Genomic DNA, 14,507 nt, shown 5'->3' with positions numbered 1-14,507 from the left:
CCAGGCCTGGACCTGGGTGTAATGCCCTACAGTATAAACTTCTGGCCAATTTCAGGGATGGGTCTCCCTGGGGGAGCTGGGGGCCAAGAGATGACGGCTCCCCCAATGCCCTGCCAACCTCCACTCTCCTGCTCCAGAAAAAGCCAAGCCAAGCTCCTCAGAGGCCAGAGGGTCCTGGAGTGTGGCCCTGCCCTGCTGATGGGTCCTGAGAGGACTTCAAAAGCCTCCCAAACACCCAGGTGTTCAACAGACCCCTTCCTTTCAGGCTCTCAGGTTTCCTGCCCCCTTCTGCCCCCACAGCCTGCATGAGCCAGAAGGGTGGGGCTCTCAGTTGGCAAGACCCTATTTTGCTGGCTGGGAGTTTTTCAGGGTGCTAATTAAAAGGAGCCACCCAGAGAGAATGACTTCACTTGTTCGCACACACACCCTTCTGCCCTGCCCTCTCTTCTGCCCCCATTCACACGCCCAGTCAAGGCAGGGGTGGTGGGCAGAGAGAGCCCCACGGCAAAAGCCTGGGTTGTGAGCAGAGGTGGATATCAACAAGCAAAGTGCAGGCTCAGAGCATTTTTGACATTTTTTTGGAGAGTCAAATGTTGCAGTCACTGCATTTCTCCAAGGTTCCCCTCCCTGCTGAACTGAAAGGGCAGAGCTGACCTGGACAGGGAGTGATTTAGGTGTCTCCTAGAGGCCCGGAAATACCCCCGCTCACCGGCGGGGAACCCTTCCCTGGCTCACCCTAATCCAGCCAGCGGGAGGCGGGGGGGTTCCCTGGTGGCTTCATCCCCCGTGGCTGAGGCCTCTGCCCGGGAGATCTTGGCGGCTCTGTCTTTGGTACAAGCTGCGTGAGGTTCTCCCACTTTGTCACAAGTCTCTATGTTCCCCAAATCCTTCCATTCTGTAGCCGGGCTCACGATCCCTTCTGCGGCCGTGGCCGCGGGTTGGGCATGTAGTGCTGAGGTGGGCACTGGTGCGGATCCAGTGGTATCTGGGGCGGGGGGCGGGGGGACCTGTGTTGCCGACAGCAGAGCTCCCAAACATTTCTGCTTTGGTGCTTGCCACAGCGCCCGTTGAGCTCTTGGTCTCGGTTCATCGGGGGCGGGTTTGTTTCCAGACTCTCTGAGGGTCTGATAGGGGACGACCCTCAGATTCTTTGCGGCTGCGGAGCAGCAGGACGCGGGGGAAGCAGAGAAGCTGGGCGGCTGCGCCCCACGTGGAGCCAGGAGGGGTGGGGCGGGGCGGGGAGCCAGCTGCCCTCTTCCCCCTCTATTCTGGGAACGCCCTGCAGGGGTCGCCCTAAGCCAGGCTTCCTGTCGGAGGTCGGCGAACCGGTCCTCTGGAGAGGCGGGGTCCTAGCTCAGCCCCCTGCCGCCAACTCGGGCTCCCGTCACCCTCTAGGGCCCTCCAGCCCTCGGGAGTCTAGAAACGGCCAGAGGAAGGGCCAGAGGCAACGTGGGGCCCAGAGGCTCTGAAGCGACAGGAGTGACAAGAGTCGATGGCTAGACAAAGTGCATGCAAATGACATGCAAATGAGTCTGGCTAGCAGGCCCTGGCCTGAACCAGAGGGAGTTTGGGCCCAGGTCCCTCTTCTGTACCCTGGGGGTGTGGAGAGAAGGTGCCCGCCGGCTTTCCACCCGTCTGTGGGTGTTAGGGTCCCCTCTTTGCTGCTTGCACTCACTGTTCCAGGCACGCAGGTGCTAAGTCCTTTAGCTAAAGCACTTAACCCCCCACAATAACCTTGGGGCAGGGACCGTCAGCCTCATCTACCCACGGCCCCTATGGGGTAGGAATATTGGTACCCAGTCTCTCCCTTTTTTTCTCACAAATCACCAGCAACCAAACTGGGTTCTCCTGGGAGGTCCTTGAGAAAGGGGGCTCTGGCTCTCAGTTTGCTGCACAAAGACTTCTGGGAGAGTACTCTGAAGAAGTCACCTGAGCATTCCACTGTCCCACTGCTCCTAGACCCTTACCTTTCCCCAGTGTCGGTGGTGCAGCACTAGCCCTTTGCCCTGGTAGGACCAGGCTTTCCAGGAAACTGTCAAAGGGGGTTTTGATAGACTTTTCCTACTTTCTCTCGCAAAAGGCCTTCATGAGGCCTGGGGAGCTTGGGGTAGCACTGGTCCCTTTCCTGGAGTAGAGTCCCTGAGAGAGGGCTGAGGGGACCTGCCGCTCTGCCTCCCTGTGTTTCCCACAAGCATTCGCACCTCCCCCTGCTCCCCACCTTGGTGGGGCCTGGAGAAGCTAGGAGGGGCCTGGGGTGAGGCCAGGTGAGGTGTGCTTAACCCCTCTCCCCCCACACCAAGTGCTCTGCCTCAGCCCCGCTTCAAAAAGGAACCTGTGCCAGGCTCCTTTGGCATCCCTAATCCCCATTCCTGCCCCCCACTCACCCTGCCTTGCTGTCCCTCCAACTCCCAGTTCTTCTATGGCCCCCGTGGATCTCCTCTCTCCGGAATCTTTGCCAGGCAGCCCCTCCTCCCCACTGCCCCTCTGGGCACTTTGGCTGATTACTCCGGAGCCCCACTGAGTTTCTCTTCTCCACAAGCCCAGGGGCTCAGGGGCTCCTCCCTGTTCCTGGGAATGAGGCAGCTAGAGGAATGAAGACCTGGCACATTCCAGAGTCTGAAGATGCTCAGTGGTTCAGCGCTTGGGCTCCCTGTGGTCTGAGACCCCTGGCCCAGCAGGGCTCAAGAGGCAGAGAGCCCAGGCCTCCCTGGGTGTAGTGACGGTGCAGGGAGACAGGTACTTTGGGGGCTCAGCACTAGGCCCCAATTTTTACCATCTCAGTTCCTGTTCTCTGCCACCCAGCAGACAGCTATGCACTCGCCCTCCCGGGCCAGGTGTCACAGAGGCCAGAGTCCCCCTTCCCATCCCTTCTTTCCTGCACTCAACAGTCTCTCCCCCTTGCTTCTTGAGTTCCTGCCATGCTCCCATCCTCCCGAAGTCTTTACCAACAGCTCCAGCCCACCATTCTCCCTAGCTCTTTCGTCTAGTCTGAGCATGTTTCTGTCTTTCTTTGGAAGAGGAAGAACAGAGGTGTCCCTTCTGGCTAAGAGCAGGCAGGGAGATGTAGGCAAAAACCTAAGAAAGGGTCCAGACTTTACAGACAGACCTGGGTTCAAACCCTGACTCTGTCACCACTGGTTGTGTGATCTAGGACAAGTTATTTAACCTGACTGAACCTCAGGTTCCCCCTCTATAAAATGGGGTTAATTAGAGGTACTGTATGTAAATCACCTGGCATGTAGTGCTCTTGGGTTAAGTGGTGATTATTGTTAATACACATAATGCTATTAACAACTGAGACGACTTCCTGGAAGAGAGGTCTTCTCTGGAACCCCTAAATGAAAGTTAGAACCCTTCTTGACACCCAGCCTCTGCATCCAAGTGGCCCTTCTTTCTGAGATGTCCTCCCCACCCAGCCCTCTATCATGCTTTTGCCTTCTTAGGAGATGCACGGTGGGGTGGGGTGCCTGCCTCCTGGGTGGGGGTTGGTTGTGGGCTCTGAAGTTGGTCCCCCTCTCTGGCCCCCAGTTCCGCTCTGGCAGGGAGTTACTGGCTGCCCCTGGGTGAGGCCTGCCTGGGCTGGTAAGCAAAGTGCTCTCACAGCATGGAGAGGGGCTGAAGCTTTCAGCCAATGGCTGGGAGCTGCCCCAGGTTCCCTTAGAGGGGCTCGGGAGAGCAGGGAGATCAGGGAGAGCAGGGAGATCAGGGAGAGCAGGGAGAGGATAGGGTGAGTTGTGGGTCCTGTGCCACCAAGACCCCCCCCCTCCCCCCGCCAGGAGCATTCCTGGGCAGGGGTGGGGGCGCTGGGTGGGGACAGCTGGCGTGGTTTCCTTCCTGAGTTTCGATCAGTGGGGCGGGTTTAAGGCTGGGCTCTGCTGAGCTAGCAGCTTTTCTCTAGGAAACTCAAAAGCTCTTGAAGAGAGAAAAAACATCCAGGTTCTCCCATCAGGTCAGGGGCACCGTCACCTCAGCCTGGGGAACTTCTGTCTCTGGTAGCCCCCTCCCCGAGAGACAAGTGCCAGGGTGGGGCTGGGGAGAGAGGACATTCACACACGACCTTCCTGCACATGCGTACTCTTACGCATTCACAACATACAACCCAGTACACATTCACACCTGGTCCCCCCGCTGACCCCTTACACACTGATGTGCACAAGTGTCTTCTACATTCCACATTCGTGGAGCTCCCCATCCTCACTCGCCTATATGAACTACGCTTCCACGGCCCCTACACTTGACTCGTGCACACACATACGCACTCCGCACATCTGACCTCCGCACATTCTCACTCATGCCCCCACATTCAGCTGGAAGCTTCCCACGATACACTCCCCACAGGTACCCCCATGCGTGTCCGTGCTCTCTCTGTCTCCTGCCCCACTCACTCAGACGACAGGGCAGGATTAGTCCCAGGAGAGTTGGCCTTTAGTAGGCCAGGCCTGGCTGCTGAGTGGGGACCGAGAAGTTAGTAAGAATAAGAGCCAATAGTGGGTACACAGTACCCTGTGTTAAGTGCTGTTCTGGGCACTATGTGTATCATCTTGCTGGGAATACACAGCAACCCTATGAAATAGGAATTATTATTCCCTTATTATAGTTGTGAACATGGAGGCTCAGAGAGGTTAGGTCACTTGCCTGAGGCCACAGAGCTTGTCTGTAGTGGAGACAGAATCTGGGAACCCAGGCAGTCTGACTCATGCTCTTAACCACCACCTATAGGTCCTCTCTTCCCCTTTCTCAGCCTCACTCTTATGCTTTGCCCCAGGTACCCTGGGACCCCAAGAGCTAGCTTGCAGGGAATCCATGTACGGTGGATTTTCCCAGCTTGGCCTAGGGCCAGCTGGGACTTCACAACATCCAGAAAAACGCCCAGGAATCACTGGTGGTTTACGTTCCCATTTGGGGGCCTGTTTGGGGGCTCTCGCCTTATAACCCCACCAGGTAGCAGGGACGTGGTGGTCGGGGAGGGACTTCAGGGAGGTCCTGCTCACCCCCTACTCCTGTTTCAGGGATTCCCAAAGGGCTGGTTCTGGCCTGGCTCCCAAGTCCTGTTCCAGTTGCAAGCCCTGGTTGCCTGCAGGGGGAGTCAAGAGCAGGAGAAGCTGGGCTCCTGCTTTCGCTCCTGCTAGCAAGGGAATGCCAAGAATGGGTCTGTGCCCCGGAAATCCCTGGAAAGATATCTGGAACCAGGACTGGATCAGACTGCCCTGTCCAGGGACCTGCTGGCTGGCCCCCGTGGGAGTCAGTGGGTGCATGCGTGTTCATGTACGCATGGGTATGTTTTCAGATATGTCCTCTGGGAAAGAAAGAAATCAGACGGTGGACTTGGTGAAAAGCCCTGAGAATCCATGAAGAGTATACGCTGAACCGTTTATAACATACCCCTTCCCTTTTTAAAAAGATCTTATTTATTTATTTGACACTGAGAGAAACTGAGAGAGGGAACACAAGCAAGGGGAGTGGGAGAGGGAGAAGCAGACTTCCCGCTGAGCAGGGAGCCCGATGTGGGGCTTGATCCCAGGGCCCTGGGGTCATGCCTGAGCCAAAGGCAGAGCCTTAACGACTGAGCCACCCAGGCACCCCTGCACCATTTACAATAATCCGATCTACACTTATTGACACTGCCAGGGTGAGACAGGGTATATAAATCCATATGTGTAATCTGATCCGACTTCAGGGAGATACATATCTATATCCATAAGGAGCGCTTATGCTGAAGTAGCATCTGGCACTTTGAAACACGACTGTACACATATACATTCATATAAAATCATAAAACGCAAACTCTGTAAAGGCATGGATTTTTTTCTGTTTCATTGGCTACTTTATCCCTAGTGCTTGAATGCTACTTGGCCCACTAAACATGGGTTGAATGGATCATGAAAGATATTTACAGGTGGAGAAGTCTGGAAGGTTTTGCACCAACCTGTCGATAGTGACAGCTTTGAAGTTGTAGTTTTTGGAAGAGGTTTATTGTTCCTAATTTTATTTTATTCTCTGTGGTTTTAAATTTTTCAACAATGACTTTGTTTTCTTTGTATAAAGAAAAGGAAGTGCCACGAGCCTTAGAATCTTCTTCCTCTGCATCTTTGAGTCATCAGCCTAGACTTTAAGAAGCCAGATGGCAGGTGGGATCTGCGTTTTCTTCCCCCTCCACTTCCCTACCCAACATCTTCTTGTTGGTCTTCTGCTCTCCCTGCCCCCTCCCTGCCCACGAGCTTCTGCTGGCACAGCTCCTGGGGCTCTTATGCCACCTTTGAAATAATGGATGGGCTAATTTGGGAGCCAGCAAAAGGCCCTGGGTATCGAGACATCCTCCCCACCTGCCAGGCTAGATCAATAAGTAGGTGCCTTGGAGGCCAAGAGAAATTGAGCTGATGTTGCAGCAGGAAGGAGTGAGGGAGACCTAAGAAAGTCTGGAGAGCAGTAAGCATCTGGGGAGGTCAGGGAGGTCACAGAGCCCATCTCTTTTCCTGGAGGGCAGTAGTGCACTCCATTCTTAGGCGGAGGGGATCAGTCATTGTATCTGATGCACCCAGCACAGTGCTTGGTGATGAGAAGAGCCCAGTACATGTTATGGATGCATGATAGCCTTCATGAGCTTGCTGGGATGGCGGAGTGGCTAGGTGGACGGGGGCTTAGAGTCCTCTTCCATGGGTCTCTATCCTAGCCTCATGGCTCCCTATGATGCAGGATGACATGAGTCCTGGCTTAGTGGGGTCTAGTCCTATCCTTGCTGTGTGCCCTGGATAGGTTGCTTTCCTTCCCTGGGCCTGTCTCTTGTGCTGTTAGATAAGGCTGCTGAACAAGATGACCTCTTGGGTCTCTCTGCTCGGACATTCTTCGTCAACTGGCAGGGGTCGTGTGGGGTCTTTTTGCCGTCGGGTCACTCTCCGGTTGTGCATTATTGTAGCCTTGACTAAAGTCTATGGTCCCCAGGGGCAGCCACACAGTCTGACCTGGTCTGTGCAGCTCACGGCAGGGCCACCATCAGGTCTCCTGTCCTGTCTGCACTCAGCGTGCTGCTGTCTGCTCTCCCCGGCTCCACCAACCGCATTCTCCCTGGACCCAACCAGGGGTTCCTGTCCTTGTCATTGTCATGACTCAGTGGTCCCACAGAGGAGGGGCCATGGTTCTTCCCTTTCGGGAGCTACAGCCCAGAGCATGCATCAGTGGGTTTAAGAATTAGATTAGGTATTAGGAAAATTTCCTAACCCTTAGGATAGACTGGGAGAACTCCTTACCCTCAGCTTTCCCCCTTCTCAAACCTGCTTTCATTCTCTCTCTCTCCCCGAAGAGTTTCCCAGAGGAAAGCTCTATTTTCCCATCCCCCAGTCCTGACAGCTAACACTGTTCCTGGTTCTGGTCTTGTTTCTTGGGTTCGTATGTGTTCGAGAGTGTGACCACTTCTTCTGTTGGAGGGTTCCTTCCTCCCTCCCTCCCTTCCTTCCTCCCTCCCTCCCTTCCTTCCTTCCTTCCTTTCTTCCTTCCTTCCTTCCTTTCTTTCCTTCTTTCTCTTTCTTTCTAAAAGATTTTATTTATTTGACAGACAGAGATCACAAGCAGGCGGAGAGGGAAGCAGAGAGAGAGAGAGAGAGAGAGAGGGAGAGAGAGAGAAAGGGAAGCAGGCTCCCTGGAGCCTGACACAGGGCTCCATCCCAGAACCCTGGAATCATGACCTGAGCCGAAGGCAGAGGCTTTAACCCACTGAGCCCCCAGGCGCCCCTATTGGAGGGTTCCTTAAACTTTTTTGGACAATGATTCCTAGGAAGAAATTAATTTCATTTTTTTTAAAGATTTGATTTTTAAGTAAACTCTATACCCAGTGTGGGGCTCGAACTTATAACCCCAAGATCAAGAGTTGATTGTTCCATCAACTGAGCCATCTGGGTGCCCCAGAAATTCATTGTCTATCACAGTTCTGTACACACTTACACAAACACATACATATGGAATAGAATTTTGTGGTGCAGGGGTAGGCAGTCTTACTCCCGGGGATACACGCTGATAATGCTGGTTGAAACCCATTCAGCTGGGCGCCTGGGTGGCTCAGTCAGTTAAGCGCCTGCCTTCTGCTCAGGTCATGATCCTGGGGTCCTGGGATTGAGCCCAACACCTTCCTGCTCTGCAGGAAGTCTGCTTCTCCCTCTCCCTCTGCTCTCCTCCAGCTTGTGTGCTCTCTTGCTCGCTCAATCAGTCTCTCAAATAAATAAATAAAATATAAAAAAAAACCATTCAGCTGATTTCACACCTTGTTGCTGGGCTGTAACAGAACAGACGGAAGTCCCTCGGGAATGGGAGCAGAAGAGTCAACTCCCCCACCCCCAGGTTACTGGCCCCGGGCCCCAGGCACAGCTCTTCAGATGGCCCTAGAAGGGATGCTTGTCAGAGGGGATGAAGGTCAGGGAGCTCATCCAGGTGACCCCCCTACCCCACCTCCCAGTCCGGCATCTCCTGTGGGGACTTACTTTCCCAGCGTTGTAGGAATCCTGGGAACTTTCCCCTAGAAATTGCCCCATGGGCCATCCACCCTCTGGCGTGTTGGGAAGCTGTCCTTAGCAACGCGTTTCCCAAATATTTGCCACGTCAGGAGCTGTTGTTAGCAACGGGGGCACCCAACTGGCTGAACCTGATTGGGTCAGAGTGGCTATGCTGCGTGCTGGGCCCTGGATGAACAAGTCTGGACTTCTAGCTCCGGATTTCTGGTCTGAACACTTCCCTCTTCCCTTAGCCCAGCCCCACTGTCCTCTCTCAGGCACCACTGGTTTGCTCCCAGAACTGTGCTCCTGGCTGCCACAGGCTGGGAAGGTCTCTTTCCCCAGAAAGGCCTCCACTGTCTTCACCTCCAGCTGGTGGCGGCATGCCAGTGTCTGCCGGGACAGACTGGGGGTGGTGGGTGAGTGGCACACGGTGTCCACCTTGTCCCCGCCCCGCAGTCACTGGCCATGCCCTGGCCACTTGCAACGAGCTGTGGCCGAAGTATTTACACCCCAGAAAATGGCCAGTGATACAGAGCTGTGTTCTCTCAACCTGCAGAGTGTGCATGGTCCCATAGCTGGGCATGGCTGCCTGCCCCTGAGCCCAGTGAGTCCCTTCCTGGCTTCTGGTGCTCTGCCAAGTAAGGAAACATGCACCATGCATACTGCTCCAAGGAGTCTCAAGGGTGCGGCGGTGCCCCCTGGGCAGACCCCCGTTCTCAGCCTGACTTGGCCTCTCACTGTCTTTGAGATCCCGGGCGCTTGCTTCCGTTTCTGTGCCTGTAGCAAGAGAGACAGTAATACCTGCTTCTCAGATGGGGACGAGGAGACAGACATTTAAATTTGGAACTCCTAGGCAAAGCTTTGTAAATCCCTGCTCTCCAAGGCCTCTGTGTGGGAATGGCTCTCCCTGTGGGTTTTGGGGGCTCATTACCTGTGGAGGCAGTGGCAGGGCCCACCCTTTTCTTGTTGCAATGAGCCCGTTCTCCCCATCTCTGGCTGGGTGCCACATTCCTCTGCTGCCAGTGCAGGGAGGAGGACAGGGCCTTCTGTCCCAGCCCAGTGGGCAGGAAGGTGCTGGGGCAGGGAACACTGGCATGTGCTCTGTGTGGCCTGGGGCTCCGCGAGGGGCCACTTTCATCTCCTCCTCCTTCTTTCCTGCCCCACAGGCTAAGAGAGATGTATTATAGAAATTGGCCACATTGGAAAGATGCTGCTCCCTCCTTTTCCTCACTGGCTTTGGGACAGCTTCAAGCCTTCCTGCTTGGATGCAGGAAGCAGTACCGGGTTGATCCGTGTTTCTGAGATCATGCCGTGTAGGCCATTGGCACATGGATGAACATTTGACATTCTAACAGCCATGTCTTACTTGAATATGAATTAGAAAAATTAGAACTAGCACACCAAGGCCATGACTTCAAGGACATTACTGCCTAGGGGCAGGATAAGAATAAAGTAAATTGATTTGTAGAAAATTATCAATGGGACACCTGGGTAGCTCAGTTGGTTAAGCGTCCAACTCTTGATTTCACCTTGGGTCATGACCACAGGGTCGTGAGATCCAGCCCCGGATCTGGCTCTGTGCTCAGCGCTGAGTCTGCTAGTACCTCTCCCTTTGCTCCTCCCCCCTTCTCTCTCTAATAAATAAATAACATCCTTAAAAAAAATAAAGAAAGCTATTAAGCACATGATGATATCCATGGGTATCCCTCCACGATGGTGAGGGTCGAATGGATGAATGACTGGTGTTTGGGATGTTCTGGGTTAGAATTTGGCACATATTTCTCAGCTGTGATGGCCTAAATGAGGGAAAGTTCTGTGACTAGAGCAGGGAAAGTCATGGGCTGTCCGTGGTTGGGGTGGGGATGCAGGCTGAAGACAGGTGAGGGACACCTTTGTGTCCGGTTCCCCTCAAACAACGGGACACTAACCAAGCCCTTCATTGCCCCCTAAAAACCAGGAAAATGGAACAAGTGTGGACAGCACAGCCTCAACCTGATCCCAGGAGATGATTTTCCTTCTTTCTGAGCGTGCCAAGAATAAGAACACCTGCTCCTGCTTTTAGACGGTCCTCAGGCTCCCACGGTACCCTGTACGTGGCACCTTCAACACTTTCATTGCACTTACTGTTTTTTGCATAGGTTTCCCGCTAGATTGCAAGTTCCACCAAGACAGGGATTTCTATTGTCCTTTGTGTACCCTGGGCTAGCATAGTACCCTGTCCAGCACCTGGTAGTGCTTCGTTGATGTTGATAATGGATGCAGTTCGAGAAAAGAGTTTCACTTTTGGATCTGCTGTATGACCTTGGGCAAGTTGCTTTACCTATCTGGGCTTTAGGTAGTTAAGTTGTCCTTCAACACTGATATTTCCAGGTATCTGAAAGGAGCACTGTGTGGTGATGAAGGGCAGACTGTAGTGCCCAGTGACCTGTGTTCGAGTTCCTGCTCTGTAGCATACTAGCTGCATGGCCTGAAGGAAATTCTTTTTTCTCATAGGCACCTCGGTTCCCTTTTCTTTTCTTTTAAATTATTTATTTACGTATTTATTTATTTGAGAGAGAGAGAGAGAGAGAGAGAGAGGGAGAGAACATGAGAGAGGTCAGTGGGAGAAAAAGACTCCCTGTTGAGCAGGGAGCCTGATATGGGATTCGATCCTGGGACTCCGGGATCATGACCTGAACTGAAGGCAGCCACCCAACCAACTGAGCCACCCAGGTGCCCTCAGTTCCCTTTTCTATAAATTGGTGATACTAATAATACCCATTTCACAGAGTTGTTAGGATTACATGCTTAATATATGTAAAATTCTTAGAATGGGGCTGACATGCAGGCCATTTATTTTTACTTATTGCTTTGTTGTTGGATAAAATAATTCACTGGCAATATTATCTTAACAGTTTTGTAGGTCAGACAGAGACTATCTGGGATAGTCTCTGAGATATTTGGTACATGAGATACTTGGTACATTTCTGAGGTTCTTGCAGAAAGACAGGACATGGGGTGAGGGTACAATGGATGCAGGGGAGTGGGAGATACAGGCTTCCACTTGCAGAATCCTCCACTTACGGAATTCCACTTATGGAATGGATGAGGTCTGGGAATGAAAGGCACAGAATAGGGAATGCGGTCAATGGTAAGGTCATAGTGTTATTTGGTGACAGATGGGAGCTACACTGGCCAGTGAGCATAGCACAGTGTATAGACTTGTCCAATCACTATGTGTGCCCTTGAAACTAATGTAACATTGTGTGTCAATTCTATTTCAATGAAGGAATTGGATGCTGAATTAAAAAAAAAGGGGGGGGCTCCTGGGTGGGTCATTCATTAAGCGTCTGCCTTTGGCTCAGGTCATGATCCCAGGGTCCTGGGATGGAGCCCCGCATCAGGCTGTCTGCTCAGCAGGGAGTCTGCTTCTCTTTCCCCCACTCCTCCTGCTCATGCTCTCTCTCACCCTAATAAATAAATTAAAAAAATCTTAAAAAAATGGGGTCTGAAAAAGTACAACTGTGTAGATTTCCAAAGAACGGAGCATAGTCCCCACAGGACCTAGGCTGGGAGGATGTAAATCTGTAGAGGAAGGGTTTTCTAGGGGTGGGCCACAGGAGTCTGTCCTGTCTCCTCCAAGACCACGGCAGTAGGTCAATGTTCCTCCAAAAGAGGAATCCCCCACTATACACCAACATGCAAACTTGTGAACCGGGGCAGTCCCTTTCAGGCTGCCCCCCGCTTCTGTATTCCTATGTGTAGCCTCCCTGGGACTCTATATTCCTTCAGAGTGGGGATGGGGCCTTATCCATCGTGTATGTCCTGTATCGCTTAGCTCAGCGCTCAGCCCCACAGGAGGAGTTCAATACACACACACACACACACACACACACACACACACACACACACACTCACACACGTCCATATTTTTCTAATGCATGCATGCTTCCCACCTGGAGAAGGTGGATGGAGATTTGCTTCAGAGAATAGAGTTTAGAGTCACAAGGACCTCCAGAGGCTGAAAGATGGAAGGAAACCAACAAGATGAAACTGACTGGGGATTCATGTGCTCAAAAGATACTTATTGTTCACCTCCTGCCGGCCAGGGACAGATCTATGTGCAGAGGATACACAAGGAAGCAAGGGGACCCCATGTCTGCCCTCATCGGGCTCACATTCTCCTGCAGGAAGACTGGTGAGTGAAATGAGGGAGTGAAATACTCGCTGTGTAAGGCAGGGGCAGGCCCTAAGCTGAGAGAAAGAGACAAAAAGTGTTGGAGGAGGGATGGCCCCAGGGTTGCAATTTTGGTTTTAGCCCTGTGGGTAGCTGGGGAGGAGCATTCCTGGAAGAGGGAACAGCACGTGCAAAGGCTCCGAGGTGGGAGTGTTCCTGGCATGTTCGAGAATAAATTAGGGGGTAAGCTAGGTTAGGCCTCTCTCATGCCCTATACTTTCCTCTCCTTGTTGTAATTGCAGTGAAATACTTGTCTAATGGCCTGTTCCGTGTCTCTTTCTCCACAGGACTCTGAGCTCTCTTGGTGCAGCGGCTGGGCTTGCTCTTGGCTAAATTAGTTCTCAGTGCAGGCCCTGGCACATAGTGGGTGACTGATCACGTTTTGGTGAAAAAATAATGAATAAATGTGAGTAAATGACATTTGGGTAAAAAAATAGACTGTGCAGGGACACCTGGGTGGCTCGGTGGGTTAGTCCTCTGCCTTCGGCTCAGGTCATGATCTCAGGGTCCTGGGATGGAGCCCCGCATTGGGCTCTCTGCTCAGTGGGGAGCCTGTTTCCCCCTGTCTTTCTGCCTGCCTCTCTGCCTCTGTGGTCTCTCTGTCTGTCAAACAAATAAATAAAATCTTCAACAACAACAACAAAAATAGACTGTGCAGACAGGACAGGCTTGAGGGAAAGAGGTTGGGGAATGATAGCTGTGGGGGTGGGAGGGAGGACTTAGGGTGAGGCGGGGAGGGAAGGGGTGAGGCAGGGAGGGAAGGGGCTGCGGGGGAGCCATGAGAAGCCGTTCCAGTCCGGCACTTTCCCGAAGGTGGGCGCAGGTGGCCAGGGCCTGCCGAGAATGATGTGTGGCTGAGGATGGTTAACCGGGAGCCCCGGACATAGCCCGTCAGAGCCTTCCCACTGCCAGGTTTCATGTGAAGTTGTGATTCCAGTCATTGGCACTTTGGCCACTGCACGAGTGGAGATCCTTTTTTTGTGCACCTCTGTGTACCCGGACAAGTCAGTCCTTCAGCGGGGGTCTAGCATTCAAATCCCCAAACTGTTTCAGCCTTCTCTCCGTCACCGCATGATTATTTATTTATGAATCATTCATTTCTTTTTAATTAAATTAGTCAATTAATTAATTTATGTATTTATTTACTTAAAAGACCACAGAATCATCATATTTATTTATTTAAAATGTCATAGAATCGTTTTCTTTCTTTCTTTCTTTCTTTCTTTCTTTCTTTCTTTCTTTCAGTAAGCTCTCTGCCCAACATGGGGCTCAAACTCTCTCGACCCCGAGATCAAGATTTGCACGCCCTACTGACTGAGCCAGCTAGGTGCCCCTGACTTATTATTTATTTATTTTTTAAATACAAGGAAATATGTTACAGCAGCATTTGAGAACCTGGTACTTCAAGAAGTTCCCTGGGTGTGACTGTCGTGGGTAAGAATTCATTTCTGAGAACAAGTATCTGTTGATGCCTGGTGTGTGTCAGACCCTGAGCCGGAGACAGTGGTGGACAAGTTATAAACAAGGGCTTAGCCGGTGGGTCCATGGGGCATGGGTCGGATCTGGGTTGTGGTCCTGGCTCCAGCCTGATCCGCGGGGTGGGTGGCCTCGAGCAAGTCACTCAGATTACAGGCTCAGAAGTCACCTGGCGCAATGCTTAGGTTACCCAAGGGTGCACAGTCTCAGTACCCTGCCCTACCTCCTATGGGGGCTCAGAGTCCTTAAGTGTAAAATGGGGCATTGGACAGATGACCTTGGAGCTTGCTCCAACTTTAATATTCTGTAATGCTACAGAGATGAGGGAGTTCCAG

The sequence above is a fragment of the Enhydra lutris genome, unplaced genomic scaffold (genome assembly GCF_002288905.1).
Source record: "Enhydra lutris kenyoni isolate GAN:26980312 unplaced genomic scaffold, ASM228890v2 scaffoldscaffold56, whole genome shotgun sequence".
NCBI classification, from domain to species: domain Eukaryota; kingdom Metazoa; phylum Chordata; class Mammalia; order Carnivora; family Mustelidae; genus Enhydra; species Enhydra lutris.
Note: the sequence above shows the minus strand (reverse complement) of the source record.